A 21796-nucleotide genomic window follows, 5' to 3' on the forward strand; every position below is an offset into this window, starting at 1 on the left:
ATCATAGCTCTTTCCCAAGAGGAGTGAGGAATTGAAATGTGAAACAGTCTTTTCTAGACCTAGGAAAGGGCTGTTGAAAGTTGTTTGTAGTAATAATGACTAGAATTTCATATTTTCTTTTGACTTTCCTTATTCTTTTTTGACATCTAATAAACTGAATTCTGTTATTGGTCAAAATGATGGTCCCTTCTCTCTTGATTTGTTTGTAAAATGCCTTTCACTTCTTTTTACCCAGGAGATATTTTGGCTTATTTATCCATTTAGGGTCAATAATGTTTGATGTATTATTATTAGGAGTACATATATGCAATTTGGCTAACTTGTACAATGGTTTGGAAAATTTATTGGCAACCACTTACCATCCACACAGTCTCTCTCATGATAATCCCTAGTCAGGTTTCCCTAGTCTACACTTCTCAGGTAATCCCTGAGGCTCACATAATCCATGCATGAAAATTGGGGACTTTAACTTCATTATCATAATTAAGGTAACTCCATGAGATATTGAAACTAATTGATTTGTGATTGCTTTGTCCAAGCTCTTCATTAACCTCAGGTTCATTTATCGGAGATTCCTATCTTGCTAGAATCAAGTCAAGCCAGTTGTTTCCTCCAGTTAAAAAGCAGTCATATTCTTTTTCATTAAGTTGCTAGACTAGATTTCCTATCAAATTGCTCCAATCATTTTTTTTTTTTTTTTTTTGCTGAAGTTAAAATCTCACATTAAAACTAAATTTTTGTGTTTAGATGCCCTAGTAGTATTGTCTCAAAAGATTACTGTGGTCACTATCACGGTTCTGGGGTCTGTAGATCACACCTAAGATTAGCTTTTCATACCCTCTGGGAAACTGCAGTCAAACAGTTTCCATGTCTGTCCCTTCTGCCCATATTTTTGTTTCTAATAGAGTAGGGTCTCGCTTTACGGTGCTCCGCTAACACGGACATTTCAAGTTATGACCAAAACTCGCTATACTGCTCCCCTCACCTGACTTTCTAATGAGGTCACCGCACCCCACCTGGTTTGTTTACATTTTCCATGAACACCGTGTCTCTTCATTATGTCTGGCAACTTTCTAAAATTTCAAGTGTTTTTAAAAGTTATTTCATTTTATATATACAGCAGGGCCCTGCTTTATGGCATTTTGCCTTACGGCATTCCGCTAATATGGCGATTTCAAATTATGACCAAAACTTTCTATACGGTAAGCAGTCTTTCAAATGTGGCGCACACCACTCGGTTTGTTTACGTTCTCCGTGAGCACATATTTCTATTATGTAATAACAATCACTCTTGGGCACATTAAATCTCTTATTTTACGTTAATATTGACATTTTCATTAATCCATCTATGATATTTTCTTCAAAATTATATAAGAAACACGTTACATAGTGTATATAAACATTTTATGTTTATATACTATGGAGGTGTGGTAGCCGGGCAGAGGGAAAACATTACTTTTGTTTACAATTCTCGGCATGAATTATTCATTACTTTTCCCTTTGTTTGTGATGGCATCTAAAGGTAGTTGACAGAACGATTAAACTCAGTGAACATGGTATGTCGATGGTAATAATATGGCTCTGGGTCACATTAAATATCGTGTAGGTATGTAGCCCAGGCGGACCACATACCTACAATATTATTATAACTGATAATTATACTTATGTGTACCTGTACCTAAGTAAACTTACTGTGTTGGCATGCAGGTACACATTACCCCTTTCAGGGTCAGTGCCATAGATCTACGGCTTTACATTGAGGGGTCCAAACTATAGATCTACGCCATGAGCTCAGCTCACTCTGATAAGCTGTGAGTGGTAAATTTGAGCCTAGATATGAGAGAATACATCTATGTGGTATGTGTGCACCACATAAAACAAATCCTGCAGCACAGTGTATGAGAAAAAAAAAACTTGAGACCATGATTTTCGATTAAAACAGCGACCTTGCAGTGTTTTTTCATATGTTTTTTATAGTTGTATTTGTGATTTCTTGGTCTCATTTGATAGAACTGAAGATATATTACAGAAATAAAGATGATTTTGATTGGTTTTAGTACTGGAAATGGCTTGAAACTGAGCTCAAAGTAGCGGAAATGTTAAATTTTTGCCGATGTTCAAGAGTAAACAAACGACCTCACACATCTAATACACGCCAGCTGGTGGGTCTAATATACATTCACAAATGTGATGATGATATTTATAAAATTATTACAATATTGCATAACAGGAAATCTTCTATTTTTTGGTTTGAATAAAAATTCATTATGTGAATAAAAAATCAAAATAGAATTCATTTGTAAAGCCTCAAAACATAACTAGTGAACAGAGGAAATGTTAGTTTAGTGCCAGGAATGCCTGCATTGTTTATTCTGGAACCTATTTTGAAATTGGAATATTTTGAACTTTACACTAAATTGGCCAAATTTCCAATTTCCAATCACTTTATTTTGTAGTTGAAACAGCTGAGTTGGCGATTTCTTGTGCTCAGTCAATAGAATAGAAGTATTACTAGTGAAACAGCTAAGAATTTGATCGACTGGAATAAGGTAATTGGCCTAAAATGGGAGTCAAAGTTGGCAAAATCGCCGATACATCAAAATTTGTGAGAGCATAATTTCGTTAATTTTCCATCAAATTTCGCACTTTCTGTTTTATTACCTTCCGAAAAAGATTCTCTTCCATTTCATCCTCTTCAAGGGGGGCTCCTTGGCGTGGTGAAGAGGCTCTTGGTCTGAGGAATTAGACCTGTCGGTCTTCTTCCTCAGACCGAACCTAATTACCCCCCATTCTCCCCTCCCCTATCCCATCCTCCCCTTTTTCCATTCCTCCTCCTCCTCCTCCTCCCCACCCCTCCCTTTTGCCCTTCCTCTTTTTGGCCTTTGGGATTTCTCCCACAGGTGCACTAGTTCCTAGGTAAGGGAAAGGACACCGGGGTCCATCCCATTCCGTTGAGGTTCTTGGCGGTGGCGTAGTTTGCCGTGGAATCTGGATCGCCTGGGGATGTCCCGATCCCTCTCCGGTATCCCGGAGTAGCTTTGGGTGTGTTTCTGGCAACGGATGTATCTTTGGAAACCACCTTTCGGATTCCGGGGGTGGTGGCCGAGGAGGTATGCTTTGTGGCGGATATCCGGCCGCCCTCTCTTTTGTCCACCGAGGTAGCTCGGAAGATGTGAGGTTGCTATCCCGGATTGCTGGTTTACTGGCATGAAGGGTAGGGTATGGCACGGGTTCCATGCTGCATCTGCGCTACTAGCGGTGCTGAGGTCCTCTTGGGCGCGGAGGGAGATTTCCAGCCCTTTCATTCCTCCTGGGAACTATTCCTCCCCGCTCCCCCCTTTTTTTATTCTTTTTCTTTTTTTATTTTTATTTTCTTTTCTTTCTTTTTTTTTTCTTAAAAACAAAAAGCAAAGGAGTAACCTAACCATGGAGAACCCAATCCATGAACCCACTACCCCCGGGCCCCTTCTTGATACCGCACCCCATTCTGACCCTGCCTTGTGTTTAGACCACTCTTCGGACACTCCTGATGCCCCTGTACCTCTTGCTGGTGCTGTTTCCTCACCCGCTTCAGGTACCGGGGCTTCGACTGACTCCTTCGATTTGTCTGAACTCTGCTCTCCTTTGACTAAACTTCCGGCTTCTCCCTCTACGGTACGGCAATTTTCGAATCGCCCGCCCATTTCACGCCGGACCAACTCCGGTCCTACTCCTAAACGCCAACGTCAATCTCCTGATGATGCTCCTTCGTTACCTTCCCATTCTACTCGGAAAAGACCGACACGTCAAGCACTCCCTCTCCACGCTCAGTTTCGGACCACATAATGGACTAAATTCTTTACTTTAAGACCGACTTCTTCTGCCTACCTTTCTGACCATAGTATTGGCAAAGCGCTCCTGCGTCATGTTGGTAGAGATATTTCATTTCATGCTCTCAAGAGCGGTACGCGCATCGTCACTGTCCAGAATGCTACCCAAGCTCATGATCTTTCTCTCCTTTCGAGTATCGATACTACTCCTATCACTATTGAAAAACATCTTTCTCTCAATTCTTGTAGTGGTACCGTCATTCTGCCCCATACCATAGTCCAACAGAATTTCCAGTCATGTGGCAATGACATTCTTGAACAGCTGGAACTCCAGGATCTCCCAGTCCTCAAAGTAGACACTTATGTCCTTCCTGCCCGGGGGTGGAGACGTTACCCTTGCAGTGTGGCTCGTTTAAGTTTTGACAGCCGAGAACTCCCGTCCTCTGTATATGTTGCGGGACATCGGTTACAAGTTCGAAAGGTGATACCTACACCGCAACAATGTAGAAATTGCTGGCGTTTTGGTCACCCAGCGAAATATTGCAGATCTATGGCCGAATGCCCAGTCTGTGGTGCCGACGACCATTCTAATACATCTTGCAATCAACCTCCATCTTGCCTTAATTGTAATGAAGCTTACCCTTCGTACTCCCGCCGTTGCCAGGTCTACTTAAATGAACGTGAAATCCGTTGCCTCAAAGAGGCAGAAGGTCTCCCTTATGCTATGGCAGTTACTCATCTCCGCCTCCAAGGAAGACTACCCCATGTTTCTTATTCTCGTGTTTCCAAACATCCCCCCACTTCTGGGGTCCCATCTTCTGCAGCCTCCTCTGTTGTTACCCCTCCCATAGCCACTCCGGCATCTAATCCTTTTGCTGTCCTTGGCTCTGACGTCCCGACTACAACTCAGTCTGTTCTCACATCTTCGTGTCCTTCCTCACAAGCCCCAGTATCGACAAGACCTCGTACGACACCTAATACCAATCGCCCCTCTACTTCTCAGAAGTCCAAAAAATCCACATTGCTCAAATCATCTTTGCCCCTTCCTTCCCTTCTTCCACCTCCACACTTTACCTTTCCAGTCTCTGTACCTAGTTCTTCCCCTCTCTCTGGCTCTATTACAAGTGTGGAGATTCACCCTCCTCCTCGTACTATGCCTTCCACCCCCGTCCCCTCCCAAGTTTCTCCCTCTTCTGCCACCTCCCAGGTTTCTGCCTCTCCTGTCCCCCCCCACACTTCATCTCCAGTCCCTTACACTCTTCCCTCCCCCTCTACTTTGGTACAGTCCATTACTGTCCCAATCTTTACTCACCCTCCTCCTTCTATCTCCAATATGGTCTCCCATACATCTTTGAATTCAGAAACACTTGAAGCCATTTCAGAATATATTGCAGAGACTAAACCTTCAATGGACACTGATTCACTTCCTGTTCCTTCTCTTCCCTCTCCTCCATCTTCACAACCCCATTCTTCGCAACGCTCCGTTCCTTCGTTGCTTGAACGTCTTCCAATGCCACCACACGTTGACTTTTCTAACCCCTCTAGTCCGTAGGTGCCTTTACCTACAGATTCCTGGTATTTTCTTCATCGCCAATCATGGCCTATTTACAGTGGAATATCCGCGGCCTCAGGGGTAATCGGGGTGAGCTTCAGATGTTGCTTTCCAGGTTTTCCCCTGTTGGTGCTTGCTTACAAGAACCAAAATTACACTCGGCTGTTTTCCAACCTATCTCAGGCTATAATTTATTGTATTTTTCGGATCCTTTCTCAGATGGGACCTTTAATGAAAGTGCCCTTCTTCTACGCAATGATATTCCGTACTGTCAACTATTTGTCCATACTTCGCTGCATTACACTGCAGCCCGTATCCACTTGAATAAGTGGTTTACAATATGTTCTTTATATCTCTCTCCTTCTCGAGCATTTTCTATCCCAGACTTTGCCTTTCTTGTTTCATCCTTACCACCACCACTTCTGTTACTTGGTGATTTTAATGCCCACCATTTCCTCTGGGGGGGGGGTCTCATTGTGACTCACGTGGCATCCAGTTGGAGGCTTTTCTCGCCTGTCACCCCCTCCATGTTTTAAATACGGGTACTCCCACCCATTTTGATCCTCGTACTCATACTCTCTCTTGCATCGATCTATCAGTCTGCTCTTCCTCCACTGCACTAGACTTCACCTGGTCTGTTCTACCGGACTTACATGACAGCGATCTTTTTCCAATCATTCTTACTTCTCCTTCCTATTCACCACCTTTCCGTAGCCCTCGCTGGCAATTTGGGATCTTTACTCACACCTCACTGCTTTTAGTGAGGTTCCTTCTTCATCCTCCATTGATGAGCTCCTACACCTCTTCTCGACGTCAGTTTATACCACAGTTTCTCATTCTGTACCCCAAACCTCAGGCAGGCATTCTCAGAAGTGCGTGCCTTGGTGGTCTCCTGCTTGTGCTCGTGCAGTACGTTTGAAACGCGCTGCATGGGGCAGGTACGGGTACAATAGAACCGCTGAGAGACTTCTTGATTTTAAACAGAAAGTGTGCGATCACTCGCCGTGTCATCCGTGAAGCTAAACGCACTTGTTGGCGAGACTATGTTTCCACCATCACCTCTGCTTCTTCTATGAGTGCAGTCTGGAAAAAAGTGAGGAAATTGAGTGGTAAATACTCTCCTGACCCGGCTCCTGTTCTACGGGTCGCTGGTGTTGATGTAGCAAACCCTCTCGACGTTGCCATTGAACTTGGCACACATCTGGTCCGTATTTCCCGAGGGCTCCATCTATGCCCCTCGTTTCTTTCCTCAAAGTCTGCCAGAGAGTTAGTACCCTTGGACTTTTCTTCTCTCAGAGAAGAACAGTATAATGTGCTTTTTACACTTCAAGAACTAGAGGCAACGCTCTCAGCTTGCCGATCATCGGCAGCTGGGCCTGACGACATTCATATTCGTATGTTACAACATTTACATCGGTCAGCCCTTGTAGTCCTCTTACACCTCTTCAATCTTATTTGGGCACAAGGAGCTCTTCCCCAGCTGTGGAAATCTGCCATTGTTCTCCCTTTCCGCAAACCGGGTACTAGAGGACATGATGCCTCCCACTATCGTCCCATCGCTCTTACTAGTGCAGTTTGCAAAGTGATGGAACGTCTCGTAAATCGACGTTTAATGTGGTATTTAGAGACACACAACAGTCTCTCCGCTAGTCAATATGGCTTTCGTAAGGGTCGTTCTACCATAGACCCCTTACTACGCTTGGATACGTATGTTCGTAATGCCTTTGCGAATAATCACTCAGTTATTGCCATATTTTTTGACCTTGAGAAGGCATATGACACAACTTGGAGGTATAATATTTTGGCCCAGGCCCATTCCTTAGGCCTCCGAGGCAGTCTACCATCCTTCCTTAAGAACTTTTTAACTGAGACATTTCCGTGTTCGAGTAAATAATGTTCTTTCCCCGGACTTCGTCCAAGCTGAAGGTGTCCCTCAGCGATGTGTTATAAGCACAACACTTTTTCTTCTTGCTATAAATGATTTGGCCTCTGTTCTTCCACCCAATATTTGGTCATCACTCTATGTTGATGACTTCGCTATTGCTTGTGCAGGCGCTGACTGTCATCTTATTGCAGTTTCTCTCCAGCATGCAGTCGACCGTGTTTCCACTTGGGCCACCACGCATGGGTTTAAATTTTCAAGTACCAAAACTCACCAAATTACTTTCACTAGACGCTCTGTTATCTCCGATCATCCTTTGTATCTCTATGGCTCCCGTATCCCCGAACGTGATACAGCCAGGTTTCTAGGCTTTCTCTTTGACCGTCGGTTATCCTGGAAACCTCACATAACCTCTCTGAAGGCAACTTGTCACAGCCGGCTAAACCTTCTTAAAACCCTTCCTCATCTTTCCTGGGGAGCTGATCGTCGAACTCTGCTTCGCCTACATTCAGCCCTCGTTTTATCGAAACTCGATTATGGTGACCAGATTTATTCCGCGGCCTCTCCTGCTACTCTCTCTTTATTCGTTCGCCGCCCCTGTTTGCTCCGTCCCTTTTCTCTTTGCCTACATTCACTCTTGTCTTCCCTTCAGTTACCACCTTTATATGTTCATGTAGCATCTCACTTTTCCCTACCCCCCTGGGAAGTTCCAGCTGTTCAGGTCTGTTCTTTCTCACTCCCTTGCTCGAAAGCTCAACTGCCTACGGTGGCTTCTCGCTCTCTTTTTCTTGATCACTTCCACTCCCATTCTCATGCCACCGCTGTATACACAGATGGCTCTAAGTCTTCAGACGGCGTCGGATTCGCAGCAGTGTTTCCGGACAGCGTCGTGCGGGGGCATTTACTATCTTCGGCTAGCATTTTTACTGCTGAACTGTATGCCATTCTTGCAGCACTTACTCGTATCGTATCTATGCCTGTGTCATCATTTGTGGTAGTCTCAGACACCCTTAGTGCTCTACAGGCTATACGAAAATTTGATACATCTCGCCCCCTAGTTCTCCGTATCCAACTTTGGCTACGCCGTATCTCTACGAAGCATAAAGATATTATTTTTTGTTGCGTCCCTGGTCATGTCGATGTACAGGGCAATGAACAGGCAGACACTGCCTACTGTATACCTACCAATTTCCTATAGAGGTGTTCCATTTCTGGACTATTTTGCTACAATAGCTGCCCACCTTCGCGCCCATTGGCAACAACGTTGGTCAACTCTGCTTGGTAACAAACTTCATTCTATTAAACTGAGCATAGGTTACTGGCCATCTTCTTGTCATCAGTGCAGTGGTTGGGAGACCACTCTCTCCCGTCTTCGCATTGGCCACACTCGTCTTACTCACGGGTGTCTCATGGAGAGGCACCCTGTACCTCTCTGTGAGCAGTGTCAAGTTCCAGTATCGATTAGCCACATTCTGTTAGACTGCCCTCTCTATCAACGAGCACGCAGAATTTACCTCCAACGCCGTCTTCGTTCTACTACTCTCTCTTTACCTTCCCTTCTTGCTGATGGACCCTCCTTTAATCCTGACTCTCTCATTGACTTCTTGACAACGACTGATTTACTCCACAAACTCTGATGATGATACCTTACGCACTCCCCTCAGCCCTTTCTAGCTCAGTCTCTTGCTGCCCTTTAACCTTTCACCATCCACTGCTCCGCTGTTATCCGTAACCTATTACTCATCCACCTCCCTTTTGCCACCTGATGCCCTCGCTTCCTTCCTGCCCTGCAGCGCTGTATAGCCCTTGTGGCTTAGCGCTTCTTTTTGATTATAATAATAATCTTCCATTTCATAAGAAAAATAAAAGTATTTTTTTGAAAATTCTTGGACACTGGTGTGCACTTTGAAATTTGGCCTCTGGACCCTGAAAGGGTTAAGGGGATTTCCCTTCCAAACAATAGTACAGCTCCATCCTCTCCCCTCCTCTAATCTCATCACTCATCAATAAGTCTTCAATAAATTGAAGACTTATTGATGGTGTCATTTTAGCAATGTTTTACTCTGCATGTCTCATTATTTTCTGTGTAGGGAAATGTATATTTCATGTAAAAAATTATTTTGTATAATACTTTTGGGTGTCTGGAACAGATTAATTATATTTCTATTATTTCTTATGGGGAAAATTAATTTGGATTAAGTCAGATTCAGTATAAGACACACACTCTGGCACTCTGGAACGGATTAATTACGTTATCCAGGGTCCACTGTATTAGAACACCGCAAAGCGGGGCCCCTACTGTATTTTACCTTTTTATTGTTTTTTAAGGCCTAGTTCTATTGCTAACTTAATATATATTAGTGTAAACTTATCTAGTATTTATATGCATTTATAAGTGGGAAAAAAAGGCGTTCCACTTTATGGCGATTTCCGCTTTACGGCGGTAGCCTGGAACTTAACCTGCCATATAAGTGGGGCCCTACTTTACAACTCCGTTTCCTTCACTACCAGGCCTCTGTCACTAAATCAGAGGCTGCTAGAATGCATGCATAGATCTACATAAGCAACACTGGCTTCAGTAGCATAGATCTATGTGGAAGATAATGAAAAGGTTAAGGAATATTTTACCTTGCTTCTCTCATCTCTCTTTATAGACTGATTTCCTTGTTTTTGCCAGAGTAACTGCTGTATTGCATAAGCTATCCTGTTATCCTAACATATCTTGGCAACTTTCATCTTCCCTAGTATTGCAACCACTTTGTTTCCAACATACACCCATACCTCTGACTTCTATCAGCTTAGTCTTGCACAATTTGACAACACCTTCAACTAAATTAGCTAGTTCTATTTCCCCCCTGCCCCAGAAAGATACATCCCATCCCTTTTACACCTTTGCAATAGAGATTATTCCAGTTGTCAGTGAATGGCATTGCAAGTTCCTTGCAGCACTTCTCTTGCCAGCAGTCTACACCAATTACCTTAGACATCCATTCACTGCCCACTGCTCTAGGCAAACTGCTACATACTCTTCTCTCTGCATTTCCCAACATCATTGCCTCTAGCACTGAGGCTGAGGTGGAGGAGGACACTTTTACAGATGTGTGTATGTGTTGCAATGTGTGCACAAATACCAGATAACAGTTGTGCACCACAAACCTCTGATGACTTTTTTTTTTTTTAATTTAGTAAAATGGAGGCATCCACAATGTGCTGCTATGGAATTTACATAGGACCAAAAACTAGCTTTGTTTCCTTGTCACATCCCATCATGACTGAGTGGTAGTGACTCAGGCACACTAATGGATCTCAGATCATGTATCCTTAGCTATCAAAGGCGAGTAATAGCATGAGAGATCACATGTACAAAGAAACTAGCTGTTATATCAAGGTTTCTTGCAGACCACCTGCCTTTGAGATTACTAGTAACATTGCTAATCTAGTTAGTATACCTGGAGAGGGTTTTGGGGGTCAACGACCCTGCGGCTCGGTCTGAGACCAGCAAACTGGTTTTAATTAAAATGCAATTGAATTTCATGCCAAAAAACAGTACTCTAGCAACTGTGTACTGGATACACAAGGCTTGCACACAATCATTGTTTGGAGATGTGCCTCTAAGGATTGTGTTGTATATCCTATAAAAGTTGAGCACTTACTTTTATATGTAACACTGTAATTAGTATCTGAGGATTATCAGGACATGTTGACAGTCAAACATTCTGATCGACTACCCCTTCAGAAAGACAATATTAATGCAAATGTGTCTGATTTCTTAACCCTTTCAGGATTTTCAAAGTACTAGTACGTATTACGTGCCAGGGTTATTGACGTACTACTAGTATGCATAAATTCTAGTGTCCTCAAATCAAGCAGGTAGTCCTAGATGTGAGAGAATGGGTCTTCATGGTCAGTGTGTGCAGTACAAAAAAAAATTGGCAACCCAGTGGTGCATTGTGGGAAAGCCATTTTATTACACCTTGTTCACCATGTCTAGCGCTAAGAAACTCCTCACTCCTCGGCTAATTGGGGCTCTTTTGTTCCCAAGTGACAGTTCAAACACAGATGGAAGTGTCAATGAAGATGAATTTCATGATTTTGAGGAGTTTGTGACTGAAAGCAATGCCCAGGAAACCTGAAGGAAAGAAGGAAGGTAGAAAGAAAGGGAGGAAGGAAGAGATGAGAGGAAGGAAGGAAGGAGACCATCAACCTAGGATAACCCAAAAAATTCAGACATTGACTTATTTCCATGTGGGTTGGTGGGGTGAGGAGGAAGTTGACAGGCAGTGAGGGTGGTGAGTGATGGTGTTATTTGTCATTGTGACACTAATTATGCCGGTGACTCAACATATTTACAAGTCCACCCCCACACAACAACGACAAGCTTTACAGAAGCTGTAGCAGTTCTGGGAAGTGTCCAGTGACTTTATATGTGTATATATGTGATAGAAAAATATTAATAAACATTTTTTATTGATGGTTTGTGTAAACGTGTTTTGTAAACAATATAATGACTGCGCAGTTATTGTGTAGCATACAATGGGTGAATATACATTCAATATACCTTATATTGGTCTCACAGGCCATAAAATTACATGAATGAAGAAAAAAAGGAAGGAAGGAAGAGATGAGAGGAAGGAAGGAAGGAGGGAAGGTAGGTAGGAAGAGATGAGAGGAAGAAGGAAGGAGGGAACGTAGGTAGGAAGAGATGAGAAGAAAGGAAGAAGGAAGGAGGGAAGGTAGGTAGGAAGAGATGAGAGGAAGAAAGGAAGAAGGAAGGAGGGAAGGTAGGTAGGAAGAGATGAGAGGATGGAAGGAAGGAAAGAAGGAAGGTAGGTTTGTGAGGAGGAAGGGATGTGTTGTGGAAGGCAGTGAGGGTTAGTGAGTGGTGGTATGATGCATCAGTAACACAAGACACACTGGTGACTCAGCATATTTACAAGCCAACCTCCACACAACTACAAGCTTTCGCAACCTCTTGTAGTTATAGGAACCTGTCCAGTGACTATATGTGTATATAAATGATAGAAAAATAGTAATAAACATTTTTTATTGTTGGTTTGTGTAAACATGTAAACAATATATATTAATGACAGCAAAGTTTGTGCTGTTATTGTGTAGTATACAATGAGTGAATATATACCAAATAGTCTTTATATTGGTCTCAGAGGCCATAAAAGTTACTTGAAAAAATAAAATATTAACCCCTTCAGGGTCCAAGGCCAAAATCTGAAGGGTGCTCCAGTGTCCAGGAAATTTTGAAAAAAAAAAAAAAAAATATTTTTTCTTACAGAATTAAAGAGCATATTTTTGTGAAAGTAATAAGACAAAAAAAAAAATTCTGATTAGTACTTACCGAGATACAGTGCCAAGAAGTTTGTCAAAAATGATGTGGTGGCGGCAACATTGACGAATTCCACATACGCGCATTACATTATTTAGCAGTTTTTATAGTTTTTTCTTTTCTTTTCCAATTTTTTTCTTTTCCTACTAACATTTGGGGCCTGAGAGACCAATACTGTATATAATGTATATATATAAACTCACTGTATTGAACACAATAACCGCACTAAAGTTATTATCATATTATTGTTTACCACTGTTGTTTATTACAATAAACATGCACAAATCTTGTATAATACTAATGTTCTATCATATATTTACATATTTACAATCACTGGACATGGTTTTAGAACTGCTGGAGCTTGTGGAACTCCTTGAAACAAGGCACCATGCACAGAGGCACCTTACATTCCTCACACATAAACCGAGTGTCTTTGCGTCTTTGTTGCCGTCGTTTTGTTTGTGCACAGACGATGCATCTCTTCTGAGTTGAAGGAAGCTGTATTATGAAATGATCACCTTCCCTCCTCAAATGCTTGGGTATATCTTGAGTAATTCGAGGACCTTGTTGTATAGCAGGTGTTCTTACCTGATACTTCATTATGAGTTGTCTGACAACAGACAAACAAAATTCACCATACGGTGGTCTGTTGCCAGTCTTTATTTGGTACATATTATATGCATTGAGCATTGAAATGTCCATGAGATGTAAGAAAAGTTTCATGTACCACTTGTAACTCTTACGAACACAGTCAACAAAACCAATCTGCATGTCACATTTGTCAACCAAGCGCATGTTTTGTGTATAATCAATCACTGTCACTGGTTTTCGAATACGTTCATTAGTCACTCGATCAACTTTGCCACTGTCTTGCATTTCATTACGGTGAATGGTTGTCAACAATGTGACATCTCGTTTGTCATGCCACCGTAATGCCATGATGTCATTGGCAGTAAACACCTGCACGTCATCACCACGAGCACCTGCGTTGAGCCTGGGCATATGTTTACGATTAGAACGCACTGTGCGACACACGTCTGTCTTGTTCACTCGCATGAAATCACTGAGTAATGGGCTTGTGTACCAGTTATAGGTATATAATGTATGCCCCTTACCAAGATAAGGTGCCATCATGTTTCTCACTACATCACCTGAGATACCCAATAACATCTTGGTATCTTTCAATGTTTTACTTCCCGTGTATACAGCAATATCCAACACCAGGCCACTGTCACAGTCACAGAGTACAAACAGTTTTATACCAAAGCGTTTCCTCTTGCTTGGTATATACTGCTTGAAAGACAGTCTACCTTTGAACAAAATCAAAGACTCATCAATTACAACATTCTTGAATGGATAAAAGTATATGCTGAACTTTTGTTTGAGATACATGAAAACATTTCTAATCTTATATAACCTGTCACTTCTGTCAGGCCTGGTTTTGTCAGAGAAGTGCAACAGACGTAAGAGTAAGATAAACCTGTTCACTGGGATGATTTCACTGAAGACCGGGGTAGAAATTAGCCGATCTGTGGACCAGTATGCTTTTATATTATGCTTATAGACATGAGGCATAAGCATTATTGTTACAAAAAGCAAATACATTTCTGCAACAGTCGTCTCTTTCCACCTGTGTAGTCTTGACTGTGGTGATATGATCGTATTTGCCATGGTGTACTCAAAATACTTATTACTTTCCCTGACAATAGTTTCCATCAATGGCTGGTCAAAGAATAATTCAAAGAATTCCAGTTCATTTGCAGTGTTTCCAAGGGGACAAGTTGGTAGAATTCCACTTTGAGAGTCATCATAGTGGTGGGACTTGTGAACAAAATTGGGATTTTGCTGCCAATCCCACATACGGTTTGCTGGTGGATACTGGACATCATAGGCTGGTTGTGCGGGTGGTTGTGGTTGTGGTGGCTGACGCTCCGCTTTGTCCTTGAACTGACGAGTCAGCAGCATGGGTCCCAGCCTGGGCTGGTGAATCACGCATGGCGGTGCCACTACCATCACCACTACCACCATCCACTGATGCCTGTGGTCTATCCATGCCAAGTGTAGCCACATCATCCTCACTATCACTACCTAAAACTGGTGTAGGGCCACGGGATGTACTCCGGGATGTACTCCGTCCCCTGGGCACAGCATAGGGTACACTACCCGAGCGCATGCGGCAGCGAACATACCGACGCTTCACTGGTGAATATGATTCCTCACTATCACTACTCGAATGATCGTCGAGCGCAATAAAATCACAATCCACATCACTATCATCATTACTGAAGTCAGAGGCCTGGCCACGCGAAAATATTAGTTTTCTCTTGCGTTGAGGCACAACCGACCGTGAGTCACGAGTGCCCACACCAGAGGTAGAAGGTTGAGGATCGTCAGGGTTTTCTGCGCTATTATCGATATCCTGGTCATTCCTTTCGGTCACTAACTGATCAAAGCCGTAGAATTCGTCTTCATTTCCACTTCCATCAGTGTCAGAACTATCAGATAGGAAGAGGAGAGTCCCAATTTTCCGGGGAGTGAGAGCTGACTTGCGACGAGGCATGGTGAACAAGGGTAACTGAGCCGGCGTTCCCACAATGCTATGTGGGCGCCTAGATTTTTTGATTATGGCGCACACCCACCACGCAGACCCGTTCTCTCACATGTAGGCCTATGAGCGCTTTCGCTCTAAATTTGACAGCGCTAGAATTTTGGCATAGATCTACGGTTTGGACACTCAATGTGAAGCCGTAGATCTATGGGACGGACCCTGAAAGGGTTAAAAATGAAAAAAAAAAGAAAACTATTACTGGGTGACCAGCAGTCGGCGATGTTGCCATATGTGATTCAATTTCTGTCAAGTTCACGCCTCCATATCTCCATAAGTATTGATTGCCAAAAAAAAAAAAATTTTGGCCTATAATACTCACAAAAAAAATATATTTCATAAGATTTTTTTTTTTTTTTTTCGAATATTTTTCAACCCTGAAAACAAGTTTGGGAGAGGGCTTGTTGACCCTGAAAGGGTTAATAGAAACCGACTACAAGAGGGGCCCCATTTGTATGGCTCTTAAGGTTCATGTTCCCATACAATGAGTGAAAATCACTGGCAAGTGGAAGGGCTTTTTTTTTTTTCATTATCAAATGCATCTACAATGCCTGATAACATGTTTACACTATCATATGTTAAGTGCTCAGTACAGCTAGGCATAAAAAAAAAAGATAAAATGTGTAAAAAAAATACAGTAGGGCCCCACTTATACGACTGGTTAGGTTCCAGGCTACCGCCGTAAAGCGGAAACCGCCGTAAAGTGGAACACCCTTTTTTTCCACTTACAAATGCATACAAACACTATATAACAAGTTTACACTAACATATAGAATAGTATGTGTGGGTGGGGTGGCCTGGTATGGTAGCCTGGCTGACTACCAAACATACCACACTTGATTTCTTACAATAAATACTACTTGTCTCACCCTAGATTAAGACTATAAATATTTTAAGGTAAGTAATGAGTGCACTATGTGTGTATTGTACTTTTTTATTGTTTTTTGATGCCTGGTTCTATTGCTAACTTAATATTTTTTTTTTTTATTATCACACTGGCCGATTCCCACCAAGGCAGGGTGGCCCGAAAAAGAAAAACTGATGGTGAAAGTTTTTCTTTTTCGGGCCACCCTGCCTTGGTGGGAATCGGCCAGTGTGATAATAAAAAAAAAAAATATTAAGTTAGCAATAGAACCAGGCATCAAAAAGCAATAAAAAAGTACAATACACACATAGTGCACTCATTACTTACCTTAAAATATTTATAGTCTTAATCTAGGGTGAGACAAGTAGTATTTATTGTAAGAAATCAAGTGTGGTATGTATGGTTGTCAGCCAGGCTACCATACCAGGCCACCCCACCCACACATACTATTCTATGATATTTAAGCATCCCAGAGCGATAAAATGTATATACAGTTCACTCATTACTTACCTTAAAATATAGGGTGAGATGAGTAGTATTTATTGTAAAAAATCAAGTGTGGTATGTATGGTAGTCAGCCGGGCTACCATACCAGGCCAACCCCCCCACACATATTCTATTACATTTAAGCATCCCAGAGCGATAAAATGTATATACAGTTCACTCATTACTTACCTTAAAATATTTGTAGTCTTAATGTAGGGTCAGGAGTAAGTATATGAGATAAAACGAATAAATGAGAGAGAGAAAGAATGAGTGCATGAGAGAGGACAGGCGCAGAGTTATGTAAACAAACCAGGCGAAGGTAAGTTTTGTAAACAAACAGTGTACACGTCTGGTTTGTGTACAAGTTACATTGTGTACAGGTTGTCTCTACATTGATACGGTAGAATAAATAAAGAAGAACACTCCCATCCTGCATTATTCTTACTGAGACCTGGCTTAAGCAGGACACAATAGATATCTACCCTCTACCAGGATACACAGCAATTCACAACTGCAGACCAAACCAAGTTGGGGGTGGTATTGCAATCTATTACTCTAACCAGTTATCTTGTATTAGCACCACTTGCTTTAGTGATGAATATGGGGAATACATTTTTGCTAATTTTACTGTAAAAACCTTAAGACACCTATAACAATCGGTGCCATTTACCGGATACCTCACACAAACATCCCAAATTTCAGTGAGAAATTAAAGTCACTAATAACAAACAGACAAATGAATAAGCACCACCTTCTCTTAGCTGGAGACTTCAACATCAACCTTGGCTTACTAGATGATCAGCCTGTAACTGATTTCATCAACAATATGAACAACACACTTCTCATACCAACAATAACTAAACCAACCAGGCTCACTGAGACAAGTGCAACCATAATAGACCACATATGGACCAATATACTAGCCCCCCTTAAATCAGGGATAATCACAGATAGCACTACAGACCACTACCCTACCTTCCTCCTGACAAACATTAATAAACCACCACTTGAATACAACAAAGTCTCATTTAGGCTCCATGACGAGGCCTCAATAAGGAAGTTCACAACTGACCTAGAGATTGTTGACTGGCCTACAGAATTCTCCAAGGCCAATGGTATTGATGACTGGACAGACATTTTTCTTAACAAATTACTTAGACTATACAACAAACATTGTCCTATAAAAACGAAACAGATCACAAACAAACGGCTTCGTTGCCCATGGCTAACCAGCACCATTCTGAAATCCATTGACAAGAAACACCAATATGAAAAGCAATATAGACAGGGCTTAATACACAAAGATATTCTTAAACACTATTCATCAGTTCTCACCAAAGTAATAAAGAAAGCCAAACAACTATACTACTCCAGTAGATTCACAGACACTAGAGGAGATATAAAAAAGACCTGGAAAACACTCTCTCAGATTCTAGGGACCCACAAACTGAAAAAAACCAAGAATATTGTCCTAACTAAACCTAATGAAACACCACTACATCCCACTGACACAGCTAACAAGATAAACGACTTCTTCTCAACCATAGGATCTAATCTCGCCAATAAAATCCCACATACCAATGCCCATGCCGGGGACTACCTAGATGGGAATTTCCCAAATTCCTTCTATCTTGCATCAACTGAGCCCTCGGAAGTCACCGAGATTATAAAGTCACTTAAAAACAACTCAGGGAATCTGTCTAATGTCCCACCATTACTGTACAAGCGAGCGGCCCATATCCTTTCGCATGCTATTTCATTACTTTTTAACAAGTCACTAGAAACTAGCACCTTCCCGAAACTACTCAAGATGGCAAGGGTTATACACCAATACATAAAGGTGGTGACCCTACAGACTTAAACAACTATAGGCCAATATCAAACTTACCATTGCTATCCAAAATCTTTGAGAAACTCGTGCACAGGAGACTATATTCATTTATAACAGCACAAAACATACTCAACCCCTGCCAATTTGGATTTAGGAAAAATAAAAGCACTAATGATGCAATCATAAAAATGCTAGATCTGCTTTACACAGCACTGGAAAATAAGGAATATCCACTAGGAATTTTTATTGACCTAAGAAAAGCTTTTGACACAGTAGACCACGACATCCTACTCCACAAACTTGACCATTACGGTATAAGAGGCCATGCGCTTGCTTATTTCAAATCTTACCTTAGTAATAGGTATCAGTATGTTACCAATAAAGACACAGCATCAACAACACGGCCACTTGATACTGGAGTTCCGCAGGGAAGTGTCCTTGGTCCCTTGCTCTTCCTCATGTACATCAATGATCTTCCAAACATATCCCAACACCTGAAACCCATTCTCTTTGCTGACGACATGACTTATGTCATCTCTCACCCTAATCTTGCCACCCTCAACACCATTGTTAACGAGGAGCTGATCAAAATATCGACTTGGACGACAGCCAATAAACTTACGCTTTACACTGACAAAACCTACTGTATTATGTTTGGTAGCAGAGCAGGAGATGCACAAATTAACATTAAGATCAACAACACTCTAATTACCAGACATAATGAGGGCAAATTCCTAGGCCTATACCTTGACAACAACCTGAATTTCAGCACCCATATCCAACACATAACCAAAAAAGTATCCAAAACAGTTGGGATCCTCTCCAAGATACGATACTACGTGCCGCAAAATGCCCTTCTCACACTATACCACTCACTTATTTATCCATACCTCACCTATGCTATTTGTGCTTGGGGATCAACTGCAGCAACACACCTAAAGCCAATAATAACCCAACAAAAAGCTGCAGTAAGAATAATCACTAAATCCCATCCCTGGTAACACACCCCCCCCACTCTTCATAGATCTAAACTTACTCCCTGTTCAGTACATCCACACTTACTACTGTGCAATCTACATCTACAGGACCTTAAACTCCAATATCAACCTTGACCTAAAACGCTTTCTTGATAGTTGTGACAGAACCCACAGGCATAACACCAGACACAAACATCTCTACGACATTCCCCATGTCCGACTAAACCTTTACAAAAATTCAATGTATGTCAAAGGCCCTAAAATCTGGAACACCCTACCTGAGAACTCTAGAACTGCAGGCACATTCATCACCTTCAAAACTACCATTAGAAAACATCTTATCTCCCTGATAAACCCCATCAACTAACTACACGAATACCACCTGGTGGTTCACACTTACACTCACTCACCCATTTGACCATAAACAGAAATATTAATCTCAATCTTAAAATAATGAATCCTATGATACTCCAATACTGAAACTATGTACTGTGCCAAAACAAAAGCATTCACATTGCTAAACTCACAAACTAGTATTTAGTCACTTAGCCATAATACCAACTTACCTCATAATTTGTAATATTTTAAAATAAAGAATTAAATTAAGTCTGCCCGAAATGCCTAGCCATGCTAGGCGTTCTAGTGGTACACTGTAATCATTATTTAACTACATGTAAACCACACAACAACCAAATTCTGTAAATTCAACATTGTAATCTTTATAGAGAATAAACTTTGAATTTGAATTCTCATGTAACATCATTTTGAGAAGAAATGATGCTCTGAGTGAAGGCAATGGAAATAAGTCACTCTGACTTTTTTGGGTTATCCTAGGTTCTCTACACATATGTTGTTATGTATGGTAATCTATGTAACTGTATTTGTGTATACCTGAATAAACTTACTTACATACATACGAAAGGAATAATTTTCTACAGTTACCCCAAGTAACACATTTTCTCTTATGTTAGATTAGAGAAAATGTTATTCTTGGCATCACTTGTACAAGTTATCTGGCTACCACATCTCACATTTATGTTTATTTATTCTATTGTGGGGTGTATTTATCATCTTTTTATGTTATGTATCGTGTTTATTATATAATTTTGAAAAAAATATCATGGATGGATTAATGAAAATGTGTATATTAACGTAATATACAACATTTAATGAGACTCGGTGATTATTATTATTATAATTTCTAATATGACGTCACTTGTGCAAGTCGTCTGCTACCACATCTCATATTTGTTTATTCTATTGTGGGGTGTATTTATCATCTTTTTATGTTATGTACCGTGTTTATTATATAATTTTGAAAAAATATCATAGATGGATTAATGAAAATGTGTATTTAACGTAATACACGACATTTAAATGAGACTCGATGATTATTATCATCATTACTAATATGACGTCTGGAGACATAAGACACACTTACTGATTTTAATGTGTACCTGCATGCCAGCACAGTATGTAAGTTTATTTAAGTACAGGTATACATAAGTATAATTATCAGAGTATATATAAAATATGAAATAACTTTTAAAAACATTTGAAATTTTGGAGTTTCCAGACAAAATGGAGAGACTTAGTGCTTACTGAGCTCACGAAGAATGTAAACAAACAGGGTGGGGCGCGGTGACCGTATTAGAAAGTCAGGTGGGGGGAGCCGTATAGCGAGTTTTGGTCATAATTTGAAATGACCGTATTAGCAGAACGCCGTAAAGTGAAACGCCGTAAAGCGGGGCCCTGCTGTACATAAAATACTTATCTTAAAATATGGAGCAGGTTGCCCTTACCTTACGCAACTGTTGTACAATAATGGCAGAAAAGTGGTAAAAGTACCTACTGTAACGTACAATGGCTTATTTGAAAGCCAACATAAATGTGGAACACCAAAGAGAGGGTGCTGTATTTGTGGGGCCCTTCTGTAACTCAAAAACTGGATTTTTTCCACAGGCAAGTTTACCCCCCATACTTATTCCCATAACATCCCTTGCCTTTATCATAAAGTACTACATGGCTCTTTCAAGTTGGGCATTCTTGTGTGAATATTATGTGAAATTGTGAGATCTAGTGGTTATTAAATAGGTACTATTTGCACTGAAGCCCAAAATTAATAAAAAATTAAATTAACCCCCAGAAGTGAAATTGCTTAAAATTAATAAATTATTTTCCCATCAAGGGGATGCCTTGATACTTGTGAAGGGATTTTTGTCAAGGAATTAGTTACTTTTTCTCTAGTCACTATGACTGCTTCAGGTTTGGCTCTTTTGAATATATTTCCTTGTTTATAATGAGTTTTTATAAATTTAGCCATTGCAGCATGATGCAAGTCAAGCCAATGCTTGGTAAGTGAACATAAAAGACCAATGACTAGTTGATTTAGTGTAGCTGAGACTGCTGACTGATGCTTGACACCTGACCTGAAGTAAGTTACCCATTTTT

The 21796-nt window shown here is 41.1% G+C and overlaps 2 protein-coding genes across 2 annotated transcripts in view; one reads left to right on the forward strand and one right to left on the reverse strand.

The window, feature by feature from the left end:
* The window catches only part of LOC128693462 (serine/threonine-protein kinase VRK1), a 285870-nt gene that overhangs the window by 261155 nt on the left and 2919 nt on the right, over positions 1 to 21796 (forward strand). The window lies entirely within an intron of this gene.
* Saysd1 (SAYSVFN motif domain containing 1) overlaps positions 1 to 21796 on the reverse strand; it is a gene marked incomplete at its 5' end in the record, with an annotated part of 139992 nt that overhangs the window by 37933 nt on the left and 80263 nt on the right.

Source organism: Cherax quadricarinatus, chromosome 57 (assembly GCF_038502225.1).
Source record: "Cherax quadricarinatus isolate ZL_2023a chromosome 57, ASM3850222v1, whole genome shotgun sequence".
Lineage (NCBI taxonomy): Eukaryota > Metazoa > Arthropoda > Malacostraca > Decapoda > Parastacidae > Cherax > Cherax quadricarinatus.